The sequence below is a fragment of the Hyperolius riggenbachi genome, chromosome 1 (genome assembly GCF_040937935.1).
Source record: "Hyperolius riggenbachi isolate aHypRig1 chromosome 1, aHypRig1.pri, whole genome shotgun sequence".
Lineage (NCBI taxonomy): Eukaryota > Metazoa > Chordata > Amphibia > Anura > Hyperoliidae > Hyperolius > Hyperolius riggenbachi.
This window is the reverse complement of record NC_090646.1, coordinates 333,374,917-333,390,612: the sequence shown is the minus strand read 5'-3', so window position 1 is coordinate 333,390,612 and position 15,696 is coordinate 333,374,917. Positions and strand designations below refer to the sequence as shown.

Genomic DNA, 15,696 nt, shown 5'->3' with positions numbered 1-15,696 from the left:
TGTAAAAATACATCCCAAAACACATTATACTACTTCTCCTGAGTACGGCGGTACCACATGTGTGGCACTTTTTTACACCCTAAGTACGCTAAGGGGCCCAAAGTCCAATGAGTACCTTTAGGATTTCACAGGTCATTTTGCGACATTTGGTTTCAAGACTACTCCTCACGGTTTAGGGCCCCTAAAATGCCTGGGCAGTATAGGAACCCCACAAATGACCCCATTCTAGAAAGAAGACACCCCAAGGTATAACGTTAGGCATATGGTGAGTTCATAGAAGATTTTATTTTTTGTCACAAGTTAGCGGAAAATGACACTTTGTGAAAAAAAAACAATTAAAATCAATTTCCGCTAACTTGTGACAAAAAAATAAAAACTTCTATGAACTCACCATACTCCTAACGGAATACCTTGGGGTGTCTTATCTCTAAAATGGGGTCATTAGTGGGGTTCCTATACTGTCCTGGCATTTTAGGGGCCCTAAACCGTGAGGAGTAGTCTTGAAACGAAATTTCTCAAAATGACCTGTGAAATCCTAAAGGTACTCATTGGACTTTGGGCCCCTTAGCGCAGTTAGGGTTCAAAAAAGTGCCACACATGTGGTATCGCCGTACTCAAGAGAAGTAGTATAATGTGTTTTGGGGTGTATTTTTACACATACCCATGCTGAGTGGGAGAAAGATCTCTGTAAATGGACAATTGTGTGTAAAAAAAATTTAAAAATTGTCATTTACAGAGATATTTCTCCCACCCAGCATCGGTATGTGTAAAAATACACCCCAAAACACATTATACTACTTCTACTGAGTACGGCAATACCACATGTGTGACACTTTTTTGCAGCCTAATTGCGCTAAGGGGCCCAAAGTCCAATAAGCACCTTTAGGCTTTACAGGGGTGCTTACAAATTAGCACCCCCCAAAATGCGAGGACAGTAAACACACCCCACAAATGACCCCATTTTGGAAAGTAGACACTTCAAGGTATTCAGAGAGGGGCATGGTGAGTCCGTGGCAGATTTCATTTTTTTTGTCGCAAGTTAGAAGAAATGGAAACTTTTTTTTTTGTCACAAAGTGTCATTTTCCGCTTACTTGTGACAAAAAATAATATCTTCTATGAACTCACTATGCCTCTCAGTGAATACTTTGGGATGTCTTCTTTCCAAAATGGGGTCATTTGGGGAGTATTTATACTATCCTGGAATTCTAGCCCCTCATGAAACATGACAGGGGGTCAGAAAAGTCATAGATGCTTGAAAATGGGAAAATTCACTTTTTGCACCATAGTTTGTAAACGCTATAACTTTTACCCAAACCAATAAATATACACTGAATGGGTTTTTTTATCAAAAACATGTTTGTCCACATTTTTCGCGCTGCATGTATAAAGAAATATTACTTTATTTGAAAAATGTCAGCACAGAAAGTTAAAAAAATCATTTTTTTGCCAAAATTCATGTCTTTTTTGATGAATATAATAAAAAATAAAAATCGCAGCAACAATCAAATAGCACCAAAAGAAAGCTGTATTAGTGAGAAGAAAAGGAGCCAAAATTCATTTAGGTGGTAGGTTGTATGAGCGAGCAATAAACCGTGAAAGCTGCAGTGGTCTGAATGGAAAAAAAGTGCCTGGTCCTTATGGGGGGTAAAGCCCACGGTCCTCAAGTGGTTAATGTCTTCTTCTCTTGCTCTGCTGTTCTGATGTCCCGCCCTCCAGAGTATCAGATCAAATGGGACGAGTAGAAGGGCTGTTTGGCTCTCCCTATTGGCTGTCTGCTAAATCTGTCAGTGTTATTGCATGGAGACTGTGAGTTACCGGCTGGTCAGAGCTGGAGGTCAATACTTTTACTTGATTTACAGAATGCTTTAATCTTTGTGAATTGCAATGTATTGACATCTCTCGAGGTATTTACCGCACAAGTCGGTAATTTACCTCACAAGTCAATAATTTTACTTTTCAGTGTGGTAATAGGTTTAGTGAATTGGCATTTGGAAAGATGATCTGTAAAATAAGCGGTTTTCTGTATTACCAAATGCTTAGTGAATTGGGGCCAATTTGTAGATTAGGCATATTATACAGTTCTCCCACTATTTGGTATTGTCTAATCAGTCCACACTTTAACTAAGTTGTGTCTTTATTCCAGTGCCTCTGGAGTTACCCACAAGGCCTCTTTACCTCCACATGGGAAGGGTGCATGAGTAAAATCTTTTTTTGTTTTTTTTTAGAATTCAACAGATAGAAATAACATAACATGAAAGAACTAAGGTGACTTAAAACCTGTTCTACATACTCAGTCCATAGCCACCGCAACCATCGCCCATCAACTCTAATGTATACCCCAGGTCACAAGTGTAATAAAAAACACTCCAAATCTTGGCCATGAGGACAAATACCCAATTTATAAATGACAAATATCAATTGCTCACATCCAGGCAACCAAGAGATCCCGCCAGTTTACTTGTGCTTGAAAATGTACCAGTTCAGAGCATTTTTAAAGTTCCACTCAGCACAGGAAGTGGATCCTAATGTTAAAAATAGGATCTGCTTCCACTTGTTAAAAAAATTGATCTGCTTGCCGTGTTGTGGTTAACGGAGCAAAGAGTCTGAACTTTGCACTTCTTTTCGGACTGGCCGTGTCCACTTTGGCTGCCTTTGTGATGTAAATACTCACGTGTCTCCTTGGTTCTCATGCTGCTGACTGCTCCCCTCGGTTCTGGGACACAGATTGGTGCTGGGCAGACGCATGGGGATCTCCATTGGGCTGCAAAAGACCAATGGGGACCATCAGCAACAGGGAGAATTCTTATTGGAAGCATAGCCATCTCCCAAAGTTGCTTAATATTCATTTGCGTGGTTTTGCCCACTGTGCAGAACTGATGCAATAATGGTTGGGGGTTATTTTGGCTTTCAGGAAAGACATTCTATGCAAAAATATTCTAAATCTTCATGCTTGTGAATACACAGTAGAATACAAGGCACATGGAAGTATATGGTATTGTTTGCTTACGGGAAAAAATCTGACAGCATACAGCTATTTCCGATTGCGTTTGCATTTCCCCTGCGACTCATGTATAATGTATGTCAATTAAAAACGCATGTGTAGTTAGGTGTGTGAGTTTTTTGCATGCATTTTTTTTTCCAAATATCAAGCTATGGATATTGCCCCATGTTAAATTGCTTAGTAGGAAAAAAATGCAATGCGTGAAAAAAACACAAACAAAAAAGGTATGCATTTTTAATGCATGTGATGCAATGTAATTTGAAATTTCATAGTGGAAATGGGCCCTTAGTGCTAGAAAGTAATTCAGCTGGTTTCAAGGTTTTGTGTTCTGGTGTACACCAACAGTGGTTATTAATTAAGAGCATGGTATTCTGGGGATGTTTAAACAGACAGTGGAAATCTGGAGGAAATCTATTCTGTCTAACGTTAGCAGTGATTTACAGAGGCCCTCCTCTTAGATCATAATTTACTGAAGATTATGTTTTCTATTAAGCATATATCACCATACACTTTATACTATAATTTATTTGTGGGTATGTTGGTAATGGTTTTGTTCCTGCTAGACTTCAATCACAAAATCATATTCCACTGTCTTGCTGCTCATAATGTTATGTGAGATGCGCAATAGATCTGCATGGATAAGAAACAACATTATGATTTTTTTCTTATTCATAGGAGGTGACTGTAAGATATTTACCTGCTTGTTTTACAGAAACATTTTTTTAAATCAAATAACATTGTGTGTGTGTGTATATAAACATTTATGTTGTACAGACAGTATTGTAGCATTCTTATGTCAGTTTGATTTTAAAAGCTTAAGCCTTTCAGGAAGTTGAAATATGTGTCAGTTTTCTGTAAGTACATAAGTATACCTCACAGTAGTTGAGGTTTACAGATGTGCTATAACACCTTTCATCTGCTATTCATCAGTTACAAAGCCAAAAAGTATTATTACTCTCTGTGATTGCAGTAGGGGGTTGATCTCAGCTAAGCTTCTCTTCATGTACCTCCATGGATACTCAGTGGTCAGATGTAGCTGAATGACAGTTATAGCTGCGTTTTCCCCCCTCACCCAGTACTGGGCTCTGTACAGCTGCATCTCACCTGGATTTCAATGCTTTGCTTGACTACAACCTTCATCCAAAACGTAATTTTATAAAAAGTAATTTTCAATTTACAAACATCACAAATATTTTTTTATGACGCAAAAATAATACCTGAAATGCCTTTTTCCCCAGAAAAACTGCCAGACGTTTTACGTTTGTCCTTGAACTGTTGGCATCTGGACATGTCCCTGTTTTAATATGTAAGTAGGGGATGAATGAACCTATTTGCCCAAACAGGATATGACCAGACAAAGCAAGTTTGTTGGTGGTTTTTCATGCACTAAGTTTCTAGATACGTGACATTGTTAACACCACATCTGAAATACTGAAGCATCATTAGACTACAGTAGTGTTTTTTTTTCATATCTTTTTTTGTTTACTGCTGGTGATATAGTTGTGTGTTTTTTATTAGAATACCTGTATATAGAGATTCTATTAGTATATGGAATAGTGGAATCTTGGAGGAGCTAATATAAATTTATAAATTCTTCTTAGTAAAATCAAAAGAATTATTATTGGCATGTTAGATTTATAGAAACATTTACTGCTATATTTTCTATTTTTAACATTTGGTGGTGCCGTCATATTAGTTACATAGTTATTTTGGTTGAAAAAGACATACGTCCATCGAGTTCAACCAGATTAGTGGGATGTTAATAAAAATACAAAAATGTTAGTGAGGATAAAGTCTTTTTCTAACACCAGTAGGGCAGCATGTTTGGAATGTAAGGAAAGTGATTAGGACTTGGGAGTTTTTGTTGACAGTAACTTCACCAACCATGGGAATAGTAAACTAAAAAGTACACCGCATTAACAGTCAAGTGAGCTATGGGTATGCAGAGGAAACTGTTTAAAAAAAGAGGTGTAAGGCTTGGTGGTGTGTTCTCCACAGTCAGCATGCAACGCATGAGCTGGCGTGGAGGAGGAACACACTCTAGCACCAGGAAACAGGCTATCCCTAGTATAGTGGAGGGGAGGACTGACTCCAATAGGAGATTGTGGCGCACAGAGCCGGTGCAGATCTGACAGCCACAAACAATGCTTTCGTTATAACGTCTCAGCGCAAAGTAGCGCTGAGCGCATAAACCAGAACTGAGGAGATCAGGACAGGTAGACAGAATGAACGCTTGCTAGCTAGCGGCTACTTAGCGACAGCAAGCGTCCAAAACCAGACAGACTGGAATGAGGCAGCCAATGCGATGCGGCGATGGCGTGCCTCACAAAGACAGGACAGGATAGTCAGAAAATAGCAGGATTAAGATAGATGAACGTAACACAGATAAATATACAATAAGTATGTTTTCCTAGCGCATTACAATTACAGCTATCAATGAAACTATTTGTAACGTCTGACTAACATATGTATATATCGGCAATGAACCGATATATGACATAAGCTGGAACACTGACTTAGACTGGAGCAATACAGGGAACAGGACTCAGAAGGATTCGCTATCTCTTCGCAGAGATGAACGCAATCCACAAACAGTAACAGAACAGGATTCAGAAGGATTCGTTATCTCTTCGCAGAGATGAACGCAATCCACAAACAGTAACAGAACAGGAACAGGGTAACTACCTCAGCACGGGTGGTCACGGTACGCGCAACCTACCAAAACGTGCTGGAAAGCTGACTAACTGCACACAGGATATAAACAGTTCGTGTACGTATACATCAGCGACACTGATGTATTAACGTAACACAAATACAAGGAAAATAATAAACGTGCTGGTATGCATATATATTGGCAATGAACCAATATATGATGCAAAGACCAGCAAAGTATCTTTATAACAAGAAACACGATCGGGGGCTAAAGCGACAGCAAGACTGGCTTACACTGAAGCTATGAAAACCCAAGGAAACCCTGCAGGAAGCAGATCTTTATACTGAGGTCATCCAATGGGAGCAGACATGCAGATTCCCACACAGGTGAATGATAATCAGTCACAAGCTGACAGCAGGAACAGACAGACAAAGCTATGCAACTTGCATGGAAATAGATCAGAACTGCCTGAGCTGCAGCACTACTACTTCCAGTAATAGCTGCTGCAGCAGCGATCATTACAGTACCCCCGCCTTTAAAAGCGGATTCCAGACGCTTTTCAAAAACGAAATTCCCAACAAAACAGTCTGACTGATAATTCATGATGACCGGGACAGCCCGGCAAGACCGAATTCCAGAATCAGTCCCCACAAGACTGGACCCATCAGAACCAGAACCTACAGAACCACGCCCATCAGTACCACAAGCCCCAGTGTGACACCCATCAGAACCATGATTTCCAGAAGAAAGCCCTCCGAAATTCCCTCAGCGATACCCACCGCCTTCCAGGAACCGTTCAGAAACGCCAAAGCCTTTGCAATGCCCACCGGTACTGTCTTTACCAACACAAAACCCACTGTTGAACCAGTCCAAGGTACCAGGACAGGTTTTCTCAGAGACCTCCCAGAACACCTTGAAGCTCCAAAGAGATCCCCATATGTCAGAACGCCCCTTAGGCTCACATGGAGAACTATCAAGAACCCCTATGGAACCTAGGGCAATTCCCGAGTCAGGGCCACAAGGACAAACATCAATATCAGGGCTTTCAGGGACCAGAACCATCTCTGGGCATGCAGGCAGACTGGCAACATCAGAACGTGTTCCCACTAAGGAAGCATCAGAGCACGCTAACACCTTAGACACATTTGGGCATTCTGGCACACAAAGAACATCTGGGCACACCGGCACAAGAGAAACCTCTGGGCATGTCAAGGAACTGTGAGCCTCAGGGTCAGCCAAGACAGGACCAAAACCAGGACTGGCCAAAAAAAAATCATCATGACTAAACTTCGCAACCACTGGACTTTTACACGAGAATGCTGGATCAGACTTAGATGTCACTGATTCCAGCAAAGTCAGTAACAAATCAGATTCAGGGGCACCAACAAAACAGGACAAATCTTCTGATGTATGCACTGAACCAGATAGGGACTCCACAACTACCTCTGGACTGGACAGAGACTCATTTAATACAATGGATTGGAGCTCATGAGGCGCTGCAGAACAAGTCAGTATTGCAGCAGCCCCCACTGGACTAGGCAAAACTGAGGAATTCCCTGGACAGGAAGGGGACTCTGGAACCTCTACCACAGCGGCCAGAGAACTAGAATCTTTCAGGATACAGGGCTGGGTTTCAGGTACACTCATCGGACCGGACTGAAATTCTGAGATTTCTATTATTTTGACCAGAGAATCAGAATTATCCATGTTACAGGGCAAGACTTCTGAAACATTCAGAGGACAGGGCTGGAGTTCCTCGGCTGTTACAACACTGGAGAGGGACTCAACAACATTGGTTAAATCAGACTGTGTACAGGGCAAGGTATCTGACACACTTGCTGACGAGGACAATATTTCAATGGCTTCTGCTTTGCTGGGCAGAAATTCATCAAGTTTTATTAGAGCAGACTGTAATTCCAAAACAGCTGCTAGACAAGTGAATATTACTGCAACACCAACTGAGGTAAGCAGTGCTTCAGCCTCCTCTGCTAGAGGGTTTAAAGTATCCAAAATACTGGGTGAAGCATAAGACTCTGCGACCACAGCTTCACTGGACAGGATCACTGAACAGTCCATATCGCAGGGCAAAACCATGGAAGCACCTGCTGGACAGCATAATGATTCTGTGACCTGAGTTTCATTGGAGAGATCTACTGCACAATTCATGGTACAGGGCAAATTTATTGGAAAATTTTCTGAACAAGGTAAAAATTCTGCGATTTCAGGTTCACATAGCAGATGCTCTGAGCTATTCACGAAACTAGAGCGAGGTGTAGAAACAGGAAGATCAAGACACAATGTTTGCGCATCTGCTGGATCAGACAGGAGTTGAACTTTATTAACACAGGTAATTTCTGCAGAAGTGTTTGCTGAGACAGGCAAGATTTTTCTGGTGTCTGTTTCACTAAACAAAGAGTCATGAGTACTGGCTAGGCTGGACTCGGAAGTCAGCAGGACCTCTGGATTCTCTGCTGAGAAATTTGCGCAGGGCAAGGTTAAGAATGTATCAGTGGCTTCTGTTTTACTGGGAAGTAACACTGAGTTATCCATGGTACAGGGTGGAATTGCAGGAACTTCAATTTCACACAAAAAGAGCTCCGAATCACCTGCTGAATCAGCCAAAGGTGCTGAAGCAGGCGGGTCAGAACGCCAAATTTGCGAATTCGGAGTCACAAAAAAATCATCCAAAATCAGTTCCCACACATCAATCAATGGAGCCACAAAGTCATACTCACACACACCAGTTTTTATTAGGTTATAGGCAGACTTAATGCATGCATTCAATACCAATTCACTTTTTGCACTGTAAAATTGACAAAATGAACTTGAATCATTCTTCCATTCATTGACCAGAGCTTCCATCTCTCCTTTCTCAAATGGAGGATTCCAAGCATACTTAACAGGCAGATCATGGTTTGCAGATATGATTGTGGCAGGCACATGTATAGGGTTAATTAGCAGGTGATTGGCAGATTCCTTATTCTTAAGAATCTCCAATACCTGTAGCAAGTGTTGAACTGTAGTGTATGCAAACTTCCCTTGGTTCACAAATAAGTTGATTTGTTCAATACTCTGTAATATCTCATCATAATCATACTCAGATAATTCTTTTAAACAAAAATCTTTATTTTCCCTAGCCAGGGAGGAAAGTTCATTAGTAGTTTCATAAGTCCATTTAACTCCCCTGAAAGACAATTGCATTTCATTATCTGTTAATGGCAGAATCTCATTATAGGTCTCAGTCGCTAAGGATAACGATTCTGCAGATTGGACACGTTTCTTAGAACGTTTGCGTTTTGCCTTTGACCTTGCGGTTTTTGGTGATTTATTCAAAGCTGCAGGAAAATTATCAGTAACACTTTCTGCTTGCTGCTCATTCTTGCAAGCAATTGAAGGAGCAGCTGATTGGCCTGCTGCCAGGAGTTCATTAAGAGGAAAAGGCAATGGATCTATGCGCAACCAGTTATGGATCACAAACGCTAGAAATTCCAGTGGTCTCTCTTTCAAATCGGAATGATTGAGAACATCAAATGCCCACTGGAATAATTCCCCTTTAAACAAAATATAACTTAGTTGGAGTGCCCAGGTTGAAACAGGAGTCGCTTGGAGATCAGGATTGGTCAGGAACCTGGCACATTCAGAGAAAAACTCATTTTCTGTTTCAGAGCTAAGTTCTTCAAATTTCTTAAAGGAACAGGAACCATAATTAACAGTGTCATACTTTCTGGGAATCCCCCCCACAATGGGGATTGGTAATGGGGTTTTCATAATGTAAGGCTTGGTGGTGTATTCTACACAGTCAGCATGCAACGCATGAGCTGGCGTGGAGGAGGTACACACACTAGCACCAGGAAACAGGCTATCCCTAGTATAGTGGAGGGGAGGACTGACTCCAATAGGAGATTGTGGCGCACAGAGCCGGTGCAGATCTGACAGCCACAAACAATGCTTTCGTTATAACGTCTCAGCGCAAAGTAGCGCTGAGCGCATAAACCAGAACTGAGGAGATCAGGACAGGTAGACAGAATGAACGCTTGCTAGCTAGCGGCTACTTAGCGACAGCAAGCGTCCAAAACCAGACAGACTGGAATGAGGCAGCCAATGCGATGCGGCGATGGCGTGCCTCACAAAGACAGGACAGGATAGTCAGAAAATAGCAGGATTAAGATAGATGAACGTAACACAGATAAATATACAATAAGTATGTTTTCCTAGCGCATTACAATTACAGCTATCAATGAAACTATTTGTAACGTCTGACTAACATATGTATATATCGGCAATGAACCGATATATGACATAAGCTGGAACACTGACTTAGACTGGAGCAATACAGGGAACAGGACTCAGAAGGATTCGCTATCTCTTCGCAGAGATGAACGCAATCCACAAACAGTAACAGAACAGGATTCAGAAGGATTCGTTATCTCTTCGCAGAGATGAACGCAATCCACAAACAGTAACAGAACAGGAACAGGGTAACTACCTCAGCACGGGTGGTCACGGTACGCGCAACCTACCAAAACGTGCTGGAAAGCTGACTAACTGCACACAGGATATAAACAGTTCGTGTACGTATACATCAGCGACACTGATGTATTAACGTAACACAAATACAAGGAAAATAATAAACGTGCTGGTATGCATATATATTGGCAATGAACCAATATATGATGCAAAGACCAGCAAAGTATCTTTATAACAAGAAACACGATCGGGGGCTAAAGCGACAGCAAGACTGGCTTACACTGAAGCTATGAAAACCCAAGGAAACCCTGCAGGAAGCAGATCTTTATACTGAGGTCATCCAATGGGAGCAGACATGCAGATTCCCACACAGGTGAATGATAATCAGTCACAAGCTGACAGCAGGGACAGACAGACAAAGCTATGCAACTTGCATGGAAATAGATCAGAACTGCCTGAGCTGCAGCACTACTACTTCCAGTAATAGCTGCTGCAGCAGCGATCATTACAGTACCCCCGCCTTTAAAAGCGGATTCCAGACGCTTTTCAAAAACGAAATTCCCAACAAAACAGTCTGACTGATAATTCATGATGACCGGGACAGCCCGGCAAGACCGAATTCCAGAATCAGTCCCCACAAGACTGGACCCATCAGAACCAGAACCTACAGAACCACGCCCATCAGTACCACAAGCTCCAGTGTGACACCCATCAGAACCATGATTTCCAGAAGAAAGCCCTCCGAAATTCCCTCAGCGATACCCACCGCCTTCCAGGAACCGTTCAGAAACGCCAAAGCCTTTGCAATGCCCACCGGTACTGTCTTTACCAACACAAAACCCACTGTTGAACCAGTCCAAGGTACCAGGACAGGTTTTCTCAGAGACCTCCCAGAACACCTTGAAGCTCCAAAGAGATCCCCATATGTCAGAACGCCCCTTAGGCTCACATGGAGAACTATCAAGAACCCCTATGGAACCTAGGGCAATTCCCGAGTCAGGGCCACAAGGACAAACATCAATATCAGGGCTTTCAGGGACCAGAACCATCTCTGGGCATGCAGGCAGACTGGCAACATCAGAACGTGTTCCCACTAAGGAAGCATCAGAGCACGCTAACACCTTAGACACATTTGGGCATTCTGGCACACAAAGAACATCTGGGCACACCGGCACAAGAGAAACCTCTGGGCATGTCAAGGAACTGTGAGCCTCAGGGTCAGCCAAGACAGGACCAAAACCAGGACTGGCCAAAAAAAAATCATCATGACTAAACTTCGCAACCACTGGACTTTTACACGAGAATGCTGGATCAGACTTAGATGTCACTGATTCCAGCAAAGTCAGTAACAAATCAGATTCAGGGGCACCAACAAAACAGGACAAATCTTCTGATGTATGCACTGAACCAGATAGGGACTCCACAACTACCTCTGGACTGGACAGAGACTCATTTAATACAATGGATTGGAGCTCATGAGGCGCTGCAGAACAAGTCAGTATTGCAGCAGCCCCCACTGGACTAGGCAAAACTGAGGAATTCCCTGGACAGGAAGGGGACTCTGGAACCTCTACCACAGCGGCCAGAGAACTAGAATCTTTCAGGATACAGGGCTGGGTTTCAGGTACACTCATCGGACCGGACTGAAATTCTGAGATTTCTATTATTTTGACCAGAGAATCAGAATTATCCATGTTACAGGGCAAGACTTCTGAAACATTTAGAGGACAGGGCTGGAGTTCCTCGGCTGTTACAACACTGGAGAGGGACTCAACAACATTGGTTAAATCAGACTGTGTACAGGGCAAGGTATCTGACACACTTGCTGACGAGGACAATATTTCAATGGCTTCTGCTTTGCTGGGCAGAAATTCATCAAGTTTTATTAGAGCAGACTGTAATTCCAAAACAGCTGCTAGACAAGTGAATATTACTGCAACACCAACTGAGGTAAGCAGTGCTTCAGCCTCCTCTGCTAGAGGGTTTAAAGTATCCAAAATACTGGGTGAAGCATAAGACTCTGCGACCACAGCTTCACTGGACAGGATCACTGAACAGTCCATATCGCAGGGCAAAACCATGGAAGCACCTGCTGGACAGCATAATGATTCTGTGACCTGAGTTTCATTGGAGAGATCTACTGCACAATTCATGGTACAGGGCAAATTTATTGGAAAATTTTCTGAACAAGGTAAAAATTCTGCGATTTCAGGTTCACATAGCAGATGCTCTGAGCTATTCACGAAACTAGAGCGAGGTGTAGAAACAGGAAGATCAAGACACAATGTTTGCGCATCTGCTGGATCAGACAGGAGTTGAACTTTATTAACACAGGTAATTTCTGCAGAAGTGTTTGCAGAGACAGGCAAGATTTTTCTGGTGTCTGTTTCACTAAACAAAGAGTCATGAGTACTGGCTAGGCTGGACTCGGAAGTCAGCAGGACCTCTGGATTCTCTGCTGAGAAATTTGCGCAGGGCAAGGTTAAGAATGTATCAGTGGCTTCTGTTTTACTGGGAAGTAACACTGAGTTATCCATGGTACAGGGTGGAATTGCAGGAACTTCAATTTCACACAAAAAGAGCTCCGAATCACCTGCTGAATCAGCCAAAGGTGCTGAAGCAGGCGGGTCAGAACGCCAAATTTGCGAATTCGGAGTCACAAAAAAATCATCCAAAATCAGTTCCCACACATCAATCAATGGAGCCACAAAGTCATACTCACACACACCAGTTTTTATTAGGTTATAGGCAGACTTAATGCATGCATTCAATACCAATTCACTTTTTGCACTGTAAAATTGACAAAATGAACTTGAATCATTCTTCCATTCATTGACCAGAGCTTCCATCTCTCCTTTCTCAAATGGAGGATTCCAAGCATACTTAACAGGCAGATCATGGTTTGCAGATATGATTGTGGCAGGCACATGTATAGGGTTAATTAGCAGGTGATTGGCAGATTCCTTATTCTTAAGAATCTCCAATACCTGTAGCAAGTGTTGAACTGTAGTGTATGCAAACTTCCCTTGGTTCACAAATAAGTTGATTTGTTCAATACTCTGTAATATCTCATCATAATCATACTCAGATAATTCTTTTAAACAAAAATCTTTATTTTCCCTAGCCAGGGAGGAAAGTTCATTAGTAGTTTCATAAGTCCATTTAACTCCCCTGAAAGACAATTGCATTTCATTATCTGTTAATGGCAGAATCTCATTATAGGTCTCAGTCGCTAAGGATAACGATTCTGCAGATTGGACACGTTTCTTAGAACGTTTGCGTTTTGCCTTTGACCTTGCGGTTTTTGGTGATTTATTCAAAGCTGCAGGAAAATTATCAGTAACACTTTCTGCTTGCTGCTCATTCTTGCAAGCAATTGAAGGAGCAGCTGATTGGCCTGCTGCCAGGAGTTCATTAAGAGGAAAAGGCAATGGATCTATGCGCAACCAGTTATGGATCACAAACGCTAGAAATTCCAGTGGTCTCTCTTTCAAATCGGAATGATTGAGAACATCAAATGCCCACTGGAATAATTCCCCTTTAAACAAAATATAACTTAGTTGGAGTGCCCAGGTTGAAACAGGAGTCGCTTGGAGATCAGGATTGGTCAGGAACCTGGCACATTCAGAGAAAAACTCATTTTCTGTTTCAGAGCTAAGTTCTTCAAATTTCTTAAAGGAACAGGAACCATAATTAACAGTGTCATACTTTCTGGGAATCCCCCCCACAATGGGGATTGGTAATGGGGTTTTCATAATGTAAGGCTTGGTGGTGTATTCTACACAGTCAGCATGCAACGCATGAGCTGGCGTGGAGGAGGTACACACACTAGCACCAGGAAACAGGCTATCCCTAGTATAGTGGAGGGGAGGACTGACTCCAATAGGAGATTGTGGCGCACAGAGCCGGTGCAGATCTGACAGCCACAAACAATGCTTTCGTTATAACGTCTCAGCGCAAAGTAGCGCTGAGCGCATAAACCAGAACTGAGGAGATCAGGACAGGTAGACAGAATGAACGCTTGCTAGCTAGCGGCTACTTAGCGACAGCAAGCGTCCAAAACCAGACAGACTGGAATGAGGCAGCCAATGCGATGCGGCGATGGCGTGCCTCACAAAGACAGGACAGGATAGTCAGAAATCAGCAGGATTAAGATAGATGAACGTAACACAGATAAATATACAATAAGTATGTTTTCCTAGCGCATTACAATTACAGCTATCAATGAAACTATTTGTAACGTCTGACTAACATATGTATATATCGGCAATGAACCGATATATGACATAAGCTGGAACACTGACTTAGACTGGAGCAATACAGGGAACAGGACTCAGAAGGATTCGCTATCTCTTCGCAGAGATGAACGCAATCCACAAACAGTAACAGAACAGGATTCAGAAGGATTCGTTATCTCTTCGCAGAGATGAACGCAATCCACAAACAGTAACAGAACAGGAACAGGGTAACTACCTCAGCACGGGTGGTCACGGTACGCGCAACCTACCAAAACGTGCTGGAAAGCTGACTAACTGCACACAGGATATAAACAGTTCGTGTACGTATACATCAGCGACACTGATGTATTAACGTAACACAAATACAAGGAAAATAATAAACGTGCTGGTATGCATATATATTGGTAATGAACCAATATATGATGCAAAGACCAGCAAAGTATCTTTATAACAAGAAACACGATCGGGGGCTAAAGCGACAGCAAGACTGGCTTACACTGAAGCTATGAAAACCCAAGGAAACCCTGCAGGAAGCAGATCTTTATACTGAGGTCATCCAATGGGAGCAGACATGCAGATTCCCACACAGGTGAATGATAATCAGTCACAAGCTGACAGCAGGGACAGACAGACAAAGCTATGCAACTTGCATGGAAATAGATCAGAACTGCCTGAGCTGCAGCACTACTACTTCCAGTAATAGCTGCTGCAGCAGCGATCATTACAAGAGGGAGATTACCCAGAAAATAGCACCACTCTTGATTCAAGGATAATTAACACATTTGATTATATTCAAATTACATTCCATATGAATACTACACAATTAAAAACGACCTCAATCACTGATCCAAACATAAGTCAATACATAGCAATCAGTGGCGTAGCTATGGAGCTGTGGGCCCCGATGCAAGTTTTACAATGGGGCCCCCAAGCACTCTATACATATCAATTGATACGGCGCGCCAAACCCTGCCAATGGCAACTACAGTGTCAGAGGTGCAAGAAGGGGATGGGGAGCAGTTTGTTATTGATTACCACTATTCAAAGTATCTATAGAAGTGATTATCATGAGCACAGGACCAATAGAGAGCTAATACTGTAGTTGAGGGAGGGCCCTTCGGGGCCCCTCTGGCCCAAGGGCCCCGATGCGGTCGCAACCTCTGCAACCCCTATTGCTACGCCCCTGATAGCAATACATCAATCACATTGTATGGGTAGACCTGGTGTATCAATTTATATTTAGTCTAATTAGACTTTGTGGGGCAGTATATAAAAAGGTGCAAACTGTGCAATAAATATACGTCACTAAATACAAAATACTGGTGTCAATTGTACA

General features: G+C 42.3%; 1 long non-coding RNA gene across 1 annotated transcript in view; it reads right to left on the bottom strand.

Annotated features, from left to right (window-relative positions):
- LOC137510564 (uncharacterized) overlaps nt 1-15,696 on the bottom strand; it is a 135,261-nt gene that overhangs the window by 89,153 nt on the left and 30,412 nt on the right. Inside the window, exon 2 of the long non-coding RNA XR_011020505.1 lies at nt 2,673-2,762. This is a non-coding gene — a long non-coding RNA (uncharacterized lncRNA). The remainder of the gene's footprint in view (nt 1-2,672; nt 2,763-15,696) is intronic.